We start from the raw sequence: 12,595 nt of genomic DNA, 5'->3' as shown, positions 1-12,595 counted from the left end.
AAATCTTAAGTTTATTACAAAACCCTAGGTTTTGCTCTAATCCCATGATTTTTCACTAATTTTTGTGTGTTAATCTACCCAAAACCCAAGTATTAAACTCAAATTAAGTAGAAATAACTTACCTCACAATGCTATGTTGAAATCCCCTCTTTGAAAGCTCCCAAATCGCCCAAGTGTAGAGATAAAATGAAATAAATGGCCTAAGTCCCGTTTTTAAAAGTTGTGTCCAGGCCTCTAATGTCGCATTTGCGACATCAGGTTCGCAAATGCGAACTCGCATTTGCGACAAAAGCTTCGCAATTGCGAACTGGCCCCCCTCCTGCTTTGAATTCAAATGCGATCTTGGGGTCGCAAATGCGGACCCTGCAGGGTTTGCAATTGCGCTGTAATTTTCGCAAATGCAACGCTGCCAACCGCCTGCCTTCATCGCAATTGCGATGGTTTCCTCGCAAATGCGAGGTCGCAATTGCGATCAATTCCTCGCATTTGCGAGACATGCAACCTCTCACAGAAATACCAGAAAACCGGCGTGTTTTTTACCCCCCAACCCATTCCCTAAACTCACCCGAGCCCTCGGGGCTCCACTCCGAACACCCACACAAGTCCAACAACCTTGTACAAACATGCTCGAGTTATCAAATCGCCGAAATAACATCTAAAACTACGAATTCAACTCCAAAACGCATGAAATCCTTAAGAACACTCAAATTCCTACTTTACAACCGGACGTCCGAATCACGTCAAATCAGTCCCGTTACTCACCAAACTTCACGGACAAGACCTAAATATTATATTGGACCTATACCGGGCTCCGGAACCAACATACGGGCTCGATACCATCATGATTAAACATTATTAAATTCTTTAAATCCTTGGAAATTTCAGTTTAACAATTTTTAACAAAAATTCATTACTCGGGCTAGGGACCTCGGAATTCGATTCTGGGCATACGCCCAGATCCCATATTTTCCTACGGACCCTCCGGGACCGTCAAAATGCCAGTCCGCATCCGTTTACTAAAAATATTGACCAAAGTCAAACTTAGCCATTTTAAGAAATCTTAGGGAATCAAGTGTGCCCATTTCAACCCAAACTCTTCCAAATCCCGAACCAACCATCCCCGCAGGTTGTAAATTAGTTAAAGCAAGTGCAGGAAGTCTTATTTAGGGGAACGGGGTTCTATAAAGTGAAACAACCAGTCGGGTCGTTACAATCCAGTACGTACCTTATGCGTGCACTACCCGTCCCTTACCTCTGGCACTGGAGGTGTTTAGGACCTCTATTTAAGGCGGTTCTAGACTCACCTATGTTGTTTAAAAGGAGAAAACTAAGCGACAAACAAAAGTCAAGTAAGACCGTCACATAAGGAGCAATTAAGTGGGCTCGTGTTAACCTCCACAAATAGACAAACAAATGCACGTTGTTCAAACAAGCAATTTTAAATGATTAAGACCGTATAGGCAGGATATCTAGATGAGCATGAATAGAATATATAGCAACTTTATTAAAGCGAGGAAGCGAGTACCTATCAGTTTGCCTACTGATTTTGTTGATACTCTGAATCTGGGCACGTTTCAAGCAGCAAAAAATCACAGTTTTAAACTCAGAATTCTTAATTATCCTACAGGCTTGCCTAAGTGATAACCGGGCGAAATCCTATAGACATGGTATCTAAGAGGTAAACCAACTACTGATTTTAACAGGCAGATCTTATCCTTTAGATCCAATAGGCATGCTTTCTAAGTGTTGAAACTGGTTACAAGTGTTATTCCTATAGTCATGATATCTAAATGCAGAAACTGATTTTTCATTTATTTCCTATAGGCATGATATCTAAGTTCTAAAACTGATTTTATATATGTATTTCCTATAGGCATGATATCTAAGTATTGAAACTGATTTTACACATTCCCTATAGGCATGATATCTAAGTGTTGAAACTGATTTTATATATGTATTTCTTATAGGTATGATATCCAAGGAGTTAACAAGTTGCCAAGCAAGTTCAATAAAGAAGATCCTATAGACATGATCTCTAATGCACATATGGAGATTTGAAAATATTGTTCTTGATGCAGAATTGACTAACTAGAAGCAGGATTTCTAGGATGAAAGTATGAAAATTTAGGATCACCAATAATGAAATAGGTCCTATCGGCATGATTTCTAATGGTATGCACATAAGGAGTCACAACAACCTACAGGCATGATTTCCACCGGAATCTGATAAAAGATATATAAAAATCCCTCCCCAGCTTTTACTAATAGCCCCATATCTATTTTTACAAAGATTATTACATTATTACAGACCAATATGAATGAATTACACAAAGCTATCTATAACACTATAGGGAGCCTTGGCAGACCCAATGTCAACCTGGAAGCCAGGCCTTCAAGCAAATCTGATGTCCACGGGTAGTTCATAACACACAAATGGGCTTCTGGTGTGTCAAAGTTCCCAAGGGCCTTAGGGACCCCGGGCAATGCTCACACCAGAACCTTTCAAAGAAAATAGTTTTGCAACAGATTGGAAGGCCAGCCGCAGTGTGTCAGAGTTGAGAGAGGTCTCATGGACCCTAAGCAGTGCTCACACTGGGGTAGTAGTACCCTAGATAACTAAGAGTAGAAGTTTGAAAATAGTGTATAAGGGTAGGGGGACAGTTTCAGAAAGAAAGCAGTTTGATTTTTCAGAAGCAGATAGGTTCAGATTACAAGACTGCAAAATAGAACAGAAACCATATTTTAGCAAATTGGTTCGGACATAGACACAGTAATTGAACCATCACAACAAGAACAGGAACACTTAAATTGCAGATAGGATTAAACAGGTTCTGCATAGAGCATACAATTGGATCAAACAAAGTTTTACATTGCCAGAAGTAGACTTAACTATCACTAGTTGGAACTATATAAACATATATTAAGCAGAGAGAAACATGCTGAAGTTAAAATGACTAACCAGACAGCCATACAGAATAGGGTGGGGTAGTAGGAATTAAACATGCTAGTTTCAAAAACAGGCAAACAAGTGTCATGGATCAAACGGAAACATGCAAAGGTAAACTAACTATAGTAGCACATAGAACAGGACACGAATTAAGGCATTCTAGTTAAGGGAGCAATAAATAGGAAAACATAGGGAAAACAGAATCATGTCGAGTCTAACTACACAGCATATAGAAGAGAACATGTTAACAGAAATGGAGGCATACCAGTTAAGGAGATAGAAAAAAGGAAGGTGAAGAAGAATGAAATCCAAGAGTCTAGCCTTAGTTTTCAGCCGGCTAGACAGTACAACAATTCAAAGAAACTTAAGTTGTGTAAGTGTGTAAGTTGGAGTTGTGTGTATCAGTGTGTGCGGGTGTTTTTCTCTGTTTTTCCGTATGTGTTCGTGTCTTCTAAAAATCATAATGGGGAGGTTTATATAGCATTCAGCAAAGTATTACAAATAAGACAAAGAAAATTAAGAGTTCACAAATAAGGTATGCAAATCATTCAACCAGTTAATTTAGGCTAAACCCAATCAATTAATACGACAGAATCCGGGGAATATCACTTAGATTAGGGGGAATTAATTGACAGGCAAGATTGAAATTTAATAAGGTAAGACATAAGTCAGAGACCATTTATAGGTCTATCGGAACAAATCAAAACCCAGAAATCTGGCCAATAGCATAATTACGGAAGGCAGTACCAATTATAAGTCACATATAAGGAAAGAATAAATAAAAATCTCAGAAAGATACCAATTTTAAAAAGAAAATATAATTTCAAACCCTAATGAGGAAAATAAATCAATTAATCAATTTATTTAACGGGGCCAAAGTGAACGGGCAAGAACAGTGAGACAAATAATCGAATAACGGAAAACTTTAAGCATATAGAAACACAGAGATGAAACATCAAGCAAAGAAATTAGTCGAATAGTAAAGAAGAAAGGCCAGAGTTGAACCTTTAAGCATTTTAAAACATTTACAGAAACTTAAAAGATGAAACCCAAGTTCTTAGGGAAAAAGTGAAATCGGTAGATAATAGCGCTAAAAACGAAAGAATCTTAAAGGAAAACGATTAAATAAACTCCAAACACTTCAGATCTAAAGAGATCTGAACCTATTTGGCCAAAAATAGTTATGTTTGTGCAAAAATAAACAAAGGTGTAAAACTCGAGTTTTAGACCGGAGTTTGAAGCCACGAAAACACAAAAATGATAATACTCACAAACAAATGGTGAATACAGACGGATTCATCAGAAGATTGAGGGATTTGAACCAAGTCTGTTCGAATCCCCTTGAGATTCCATCAAACAACAAAGAAATCGAACAACCAGCAGAGACAAGAGGCCGGATATGGCCTAAGATCGAAGAGAAACCCCATGGATTAAAGGGGGTTCAAGTGACGGCAGGCTAGGGTTAGGGAGAGGTTGAGAGAGAAAAGAGGAAGAGGGGATTTAGGGGCGGCGGAATTGGGAAATTAATAGGGTTTGGGGGTTATGGGTAATTAAAAATGGTAATAACATCCTGGACCGTTGATCTCTGAGATCAACGGCCAGGATTTGATCTGGGGTTGGGCGGGTTTAAAGATTGGGTTATTTGGTATTGGATCAGGGGTATGATTTAATTGGGCTGGGGCAATAATTTTGGCCAGGTCCGAAATTAAATCAAATTAAAAGAGGCTATTTGATAAATACCCAATTAATTTGATAAAATAATTTACAAAAATAGCTAATAAATGATAAAAATTCTATTGATATATAAAAATAATTTAAAATAATTACTTTGAATTATAAAAATATAAAAGGTCATTTTCGTGTAAAATAAAGTAATTATGCACATATGGGCTGTTATTGCAAATTTATTGCAATTATAGCCTACAGATGTAAATAGGGTTATGCATAAGATAATTAAAGCTTAATATAAATATAAATGATAAAATTAAGCAATAAAATTATTATAAAACCCTTTGTGATGCAATTAGTAATTATTTATATGATAAAAATGCTAGGATAAATTAATTAAAAATCCTTTAGAAATGCAGAAATTATGGAAAAATATTGATTGATGCAATGCATTGTTATGAAGATATACATGCATTTTGAAAATAATATAGGAAAAAATTGGGTATCAACCGCTGCCCCTCTTTACCCGGGAAGGATGAAAGAGTTATCGGGTAAAGATATGATGGGCAATTTTGACCGAATAGGGTGATTTGAGAGACATAGGCCGCACTCTGGTTTCCGAGCTGCTTACATATCCCTGGTTTTACAGGAATCAGGTCGTGTGTAGTTCTGGATCCACCAGCGAAGTATACAGATGGAGTTATCACAAGGACGGATACAAGGTTTCGATTAGGTGAAATGGCTACGGTGAGCGGTCAGGTTTGAAATAGTATGAAGGAACTGGAGCGGGATTGCTTCTGTTGGGGATGATGGTTGCTCATCGGGTTACCTGTAAATAAAGGGTGCACTGCAAGCATATATCTCTGCGTAAATTTAAACATGATGCAAATTCCCTTCAGACCATGAGAATTGTCTATGGACGGTTGAGGATGACGTCCTTAGACCGTGATGTCCCGATCCATGAATCATGAGATAAGAGATTTGCAGGCCATGAAATGATGTTCTCGGGCCATGAGAATGGTGCCTCTGAACCATGACGACTTTGAATAACGATGTGAAGTATTGAGAGATCCTCAGGCCATGACATGGTGTCTTAGGCTATGAGGATGATGCCTTCGGACTATGACTCCTTTGGACAAGTTGGCTATACATCAGCCTATGAAGTGCAGAGACATGATACCAAAGGTAATAACAAGGCAACGCTTAGCCTTGTGCAGAGTTTGGGGGCAAAGCTTAGCCCCGAGAGAAGAAAATAATGCAAATTGAAAATGGAGAAACACTTATGCAGAGGGAGACAATGCTTAGTCTCATGAGAAGGCAGTGCTTTGCCTTATGCAAATAGGGAGGCAGGGCTTAGCCTCATGCAAGATTTGAGACAGGGCTTTCTCATCCAGAGAGAAGGCAGTGCTTGGCCTTATGCAAATATGGAGGCAGGGATTAGGCTCATGCAAGGTTTGAGACAGGGCTTAGTCTCATGCAAGGGAAGGCGGTGCTTAGCCTTATGCAAATTTGGAGGCAGGGCTTAGCCTCATGCAAGATTTGAGACAGGGCTTAGTCTCATGCAAGGGAAGGCAGTGCTTAGCCTTATGCAAGGTGAAGGCAATGCTTAGCCTTATACAAATAGGGAGGCAGGGCTTAGCCTCATGCAAGGTTCGGGACAGGGCTTAGTCCTATGCAAAGGGAAGGCAGATCTTAGCCTTATGCAACGCAGGGCTTAGCCTCATGCAAGATTTGAGACAATGCTTAGTCTCATGCAAATAGAAGGCAGATCTTAGCCTTATGCAAATAGGGAGGCAGGGCTTAGCCTCATTCAAGGATCGAGATAGGGTTTAGTCTCATGCAAAGAGAAGGCAATGCTTAGCCATATGCAAATGTGGAGGCATGGCTTAGCCTCATGCAAGATTTGAGACAGGGCTTAGTCTCATGCAAAGAGAAGCCAATGCTTAGCCTTATGCAGTGAACAAGTAGCAGATAGGAGTAGAATATTTCTTAGCTGGAGATATATTTGTGTCTGATGCCTGATTGTTATGATTTTAGGGCGTACATACTTGTGGTTATTACTTGTCCCTGCGTTCAAAGAAAAATCGTGAGTTTTGCGGGAAAGGTTGGTTCGTGCCTTTGTCTGCTTGCTTTGCTTCGCTCTGTTCTGGAGGCCCTTTTTGAGATATCCTGGGTAACACCTGGCTATTATAGAAATAAAGTTTTCGAAAAAAATATGCACTTATAGAATCATTTTGGAAAACATAGTGGTACGTAGTATCAAGTAAATTAGATTAACTAATGACTGTAACGCTTTTAGAGACATTGCAGCTTCCTTGCCTCCTCAAAATTCTGCCCCAGTTTGATCCTTCGGCCGTTCTGCGTGCAACGAAGTTTGTTGGATCTGCTCCGGAATTTTGAGAATCCTTCTCAAAATTCTGCCCCAGTTACTTAACCGATTTCTGACTATTTGGCATATGATGGCGTCGGCTGGACTTGCTCCGGAATTTTGAGGGTCCTCCTCAAAATTCTGCCCCAGTTTCTGGTTCTGAGGGAAATGAAGATTTTATTAAGGTATGACCGAACCCACAGGGATGCCTATGTATCCCCTCGTAAACGGGAATTAGGTCAAGCGTAGTTCAGTTATATCCGATGAGGAAATGTAAACAATCTAAACATAGTATCTCTTGACTCCATCTGAATTGATAGGCTTTGGCCAAACTTCTCCGTCCATTTCTGCAAGTATGAGTGCTCCTCCTATTAGCACCCAGTGAATCATATAAGGACCTTGCCAGTTGGGTAAAAATTTCCCTTTGGCTTCATCTTGATGTAGGAAGATCCACTTCAGCACCAGCTGCCCCGGTGCGAACTATCTTGGTTTGACCCTTTTGTTGAAAGCTCTGGACATTCTATTCTGATAAAGCTGACCGTGACATACTGCATTCATTCTTTTTCCATCTATGAAGGCTAGTTGCTCATAGCGCCTCCTTATCCATTCTGCATCACTGAGTTCGGCTTCTTGTATGATCCTTAAAGAAGGAATTTCTACCTCGGCGGGAATGAAGGCTTCGGTACCGTAAACTAGCAAATAGGGAGTTGCCCCAGTTGATGTGCGGACTGTGGTACGGTACCCCAATAGGGCAAAGGGTAACTTCTTGTGCCATTGCTTGTGATTTTCTACCATCTTCCTTAGTATCTTCTTGATGTTCTTGTTGGCAGCTTCCACGACTCCATTCATTTGAGGCCTGTATGCTGTGGAGTTTTTGTGTTTGATTTTGAAGGTTTCACACATGGCTTTCATTAGATCACTGTTGAGATTGATGGCATTATCAATGATGATGGACTCCGGAACCTCGAATCGACAAACAATACGATCCCTGACAAAATTTGCGACGACTTTCTTGGTTATAGCTTTGTAAGATGTAGCCTCCACCCATTTTGTGAAGTAATCGATGGCCACTAAAATGAACATGTGCCCGTTTGAAGCAGTGGGCTCGATAGGACTGATGACATCCATTCCCCAGGCAGCAAAAGGCTAAGGTGCACTTGTTGCATTGAGTTCATTTGGTGGTACCCTTATCATGTCTGCATGTATCTGGTGTTGGTGGCATTTCTGGACGTACCGGATGAAATCTGTTTCCATGGTCATCCAAAAATATCCAGCTCTAAGTATCTTTTTGGCTAGAACAAAACCGTTTATGTGTGGTCCGTAGGTTCCGGCATGTATCTCCTCGAGCAATTTGGAAGCCTCTTTTGCATCAACACACCTTAATAATCCCAGATCAGGGGTTCTTCTATACAGGGTTCCTCCGCTCTGGAAGAAATGATTGGACAACCTCCGAAGTGTGCGTTTCTGAGTATGGTTTGCATGTTTCGGGTATTCTCCTTTTGCCAAATATTTCTTGATGTCGTGGAACCATGGGTTTCCGTCTGTTTCTTCTTCAACATGAGAAAAGTATGCCGACTGATTATGGATCCTCACCAGGATGGGATCGATGAAATTCTTGTCCGGATGTTGTATCATTCATGACAAGGTGGCCAGTGCGTCTGCGAACTCATTTTGAATTCTGGGCACATGTTTGAATTCTATCTTTGTGAATCTCTTCATCAATTCCTGCACATGATACAAGTATGGTAGTATCTTGGTGTTCTTCGTAGCCCATTGTCCTTGAACCTGATGTACCAAAAGATCAGAATCACCAATTACCAGTAACTCTTGTATATTCATATCGATGGCCAAATTGAGCCCCATGATGCCTCATATTCTGCCATATTGTTGGTGCATGGAAACCTAAGCTTTGCGGATACCGGGTAATGTTGACCTGTTTCTGATACCAAAACTACTCCAATGCCCACTCCTTTGAAGTTTGCAGCCCCATCAAAGAACATTCTCCAACCGTCGTAGGCTTTAGCAATGTCCTCTCCTACAAATAATACTTCTTCATCAGGAAAATACATTTTTAATGGTTCGTATTCTCTTCCCGCAGGATTTTCAGCAAGATGTTTTGCCAATGCTTGTCCTTTGACCGCCTTCTGAGTTACATAGATGATATCGAACTCATTTAACAATATATGCCACTTGGCTAACCTCCCTATTGGCATGGGCTTCTGAAAGATGTACTTCAGAGGGTCCATCTTGGATATGAGGTATGTGGTATAGGCACAGAAGTAATGCCTCAATTTTTGAGTTGTCCATGTCAAAGCAAAGCAAGTGCGTTCCAGCAGAGAGTATCGTGCTTCATAAGGTGTGAACTTCTTACTCAAGTAGTATATGGCTTGCTCCTTTCTTCCCGTCTCGTCATGTTGTCCCAAAACACATCCGAAAGCTCCATCTAATACGGACAGATAGAGTAGCAAAGGTCTCCCAGGTTCTGGCGGGACTAGGACTGGCGGTGTAGACAGGTATTCCTTGATTTTGTCAAAAGCCTTTTGACAATCCTCGGTCCAACTGGTTTCAGCATCCTTCCTCAACATTTTGAAGATGGGTTCACATATAACAGTGAACTGTGCTATGAAGCAGCTGAAGTAGTTGAGGCATCCTAGGAAGCTCATCACGCCCTTTTTGCTCTTTGGTGGTGGTAACTCTTGGATAGCCTTGACTTTGGACGGGTCCAACTTGATTCCTCGGCGGGTGGCAATGAATCCTAATAGCTTTCCTGTAGGAACCCCGAATGCACATTTTGTGGGGTTCAATTTTAGATTGTACCTCCTTAGCCTGTTAAAGAACTTTCTCAAGTCTACTATGTGATCTGCGGCCCTCTTGGAATTGATAATGACGTCGTCAACATACACCTCTATTTCTTTGTGTATCATATCATGGAAGATGGTTGTCATGGCTCTCATGTAAGTAGACCCAGCATTCTTTAGACTGAATGGCATCATCTTGTAGCAGTACACTCCCCACGGTATAATGAAAGTTGTTTTCTCTGCATCTTCTTCGTCCATCTAGATCTGATGATAACCCGCGAAGCAATCTACAAAGGATTGGAGTTCATGCTTGGTGAAATTGTCGATCAGGATGTGTATATTTGGCAGTGGGAAATTGTCCTTGGGACTTTCTCTGTTTAAATCCCGATAGTCAACACACACCCTGACTTTCCCATCTTTCTTTGGAACTGGTACAATGTTGGCTAACCAGGTTGGGTACTCAACTACCCTGAGGAATTGGCTTTGATCTGCTTAGTGACCTCTTCTTTGATTTTTAGGCTTATATGTGGTTTGAATTTTCTGAGTTTCTGCTTCACCGGCGGACACATTGGGTTGGTGGGCAACTTATGAGCCACTATGGATGTGCTCAGACTGGTCATGTCATCATATGACCATGCAAAAATATCCTCATATTCTTTCAAGAAACGAGTGTATTCTTCCTTCTCTGACAGTGACAAGTGAATGCTTATGCGAGTCTCTTTGACGGTTTCGGAATCTCCCAAATTGATTGCTTCGGTTTCGTCCAGGTTGGACTTAGGTTTGTTCTCAAAGTTCTCATCTTCTCTTACAACTTCCTCAGGTATTTCATCCTCTTCTTCTGAGTCACTATCCTTATTTTGCGTTGTCTCATTGCACGTCACAGTCATCGGTTCATCAGGAAAAGTAATAATAACGCTGTAGAAGAAAAAATGTGAAAGATAATAATGAATAATAAATAGCAATGCATTAATTAAGTTTGAAAATATCCAAAACAGGTACGGCTCGATCGCTCGAGCAATTATTTCAAAACAAAATGCGTCTTTTAAACAAAATTACTGAAAATATCTTAAATGCCTAGCATGGTATTAAAACAAATCAGGCTCATTGCCAAGCTACCCAGGAACTCGATGGGCCCGGGATAGTGTGGCAGTCCAGTTCTTGAGAACAGCTCCCTTCTCCACAGTCTGAATAGTGAGGCCTTCTTCCTCCTCCTCCTCAACTATCACATTGCAATCCATATTCTCGTCTTTTAGGAATAAATTTCTCAACCCAGCCAAAGCTTCTTCCTCTGTAGATCCCCATATTGTATCGGCCTGATGAAAAGTCTGACTCAGATGTGGCACTGGCTGCTCGAGAGGGTAATAAGGACCACGCCATGGTGGCGACCAATCATTATGCCATGTGTATGGATATCCCAGCCCAAAAGTTGTGCCGTGATGTTTCAACTGTATCGGTTTGGTAATGCCCTAGAGTTTCTTCCCAAGCCCTTTGCCCGGTTCGTACCCAGACCATGCCAGGATGCTTTCTATTTTGTTACTCCACCACTTGTCCTTCTCAATTGCGTTGACATGTTCAATGTGGTGATAAGTTTCTCTACCCAGCCTTCTTCTATTCTCGAAAACCGGGATAGTTTGACTGGTGTAAATGGGGTTACTTCCATCTCCATGAATGATTACCTCCTCATGGTTCCATTCGAACTTCACGGCCTGGTGTAGCGTGGAAGCTACGGCCCTAGCGGCATGTATCCAAGGTTGTCCCAATAGAAGATTGTATGTAGCTGATATGTCTAGTACTTGAAACTCAACATCGAACCAAGTTGGTCCCATCTGCAGACAAAGGTTAATCTCTCCAATCGTGGCCCTTTGAGATCCATCAAATGCTTTCACGTTCATACTCCCTGCTCGCATCTCATGGAAATCTTTGCCCAACCTTTTCAGAGTAGTCAATGGAAAAATGTTGAGGCTTGAACCCCCATCTATTAAGACCCTGGCGATGAATTTGTCCTCGAACTCTACTGTGATATGTAACGCCCTGTTGTGATTTAATCCTTCAGGTGGTAGTTCATCTTCGTAGAAGGTGATCTTGTGACTTTCCAGTACTTGCCCTACCATGTTGGCCATCTCTCCACTGGTGATATTGTTGGGCACATAAGCTTCATTCAACACCTTCATCAGAGCAGTCCTGTGCGCCTCCGAATTTTGCAATAGTGACAGGATGGATATCTGGGCGGGAGTCTTGTTTAAATGATCGATGATAGAGTATTCTCTCGCCTGCACTTTCCTCCTAAGATCGTCTGGTCCAGTTTCAATGATAGGTTATTTGGTAGCAGCCTCCTTGGTTGATCCTCCCAGATTTTTGGGTGTATAGATCCTCCCAGTTCTGGTCATTCCCTGTGCGGCACCAGATTCTTCCATCTTTGCTTTTCCCTTTCACCCAGCTTCGGCAACATAATCCCAAGGTATGGCGTTGGACTTGAAAGGAGGTGTGGTTGCTACTGTCACTGTGAAAGGTGTGGCCACTTCTACCTCAAATGGAACAGGTATGGCCACAGGTGGTGCTACTTCTACCTCAAATAGAACCGATGTGGTTACCTCAACCTCAACTGGCGGCTGTACCTACACCACAATAGGATTGAGTGTGACTGCAGGCTTCTTAGGATTGTCACCCTCTTTGATAAATCCAATTGATCCCTCGGGATCCCATTCCTCATCAGTTTCTATCACATTGATCCCTTCGCCCCTATGATCTGGAAGAGGATTGTTGTGGACGTTGGGTGCAGCTTCCTTCGCCTGTATGACCTTATTATCAATCTAT

Source organism: Nicotiana attenuata, unplaced genomic scaffold (genome assembly GCF_001879085.1).
Source record: "Nicotiana attenuata strain UT unplaced genomic scaffold, NIATTr2, whole genome shotgun sequence".
NCBI classification, from domain to species: domain Eukaryota; kingdom Viridiplantae; phylum Streptophyta; class Magnoliopsida; order Solanales; family Solanaceae; genus Nicotiana; species Nicotiana attenuata.
The sequence above is the reverse complement of the archived record's forward strand: the minus strand, read 5'-3'. Positions refer to the sequence as shown.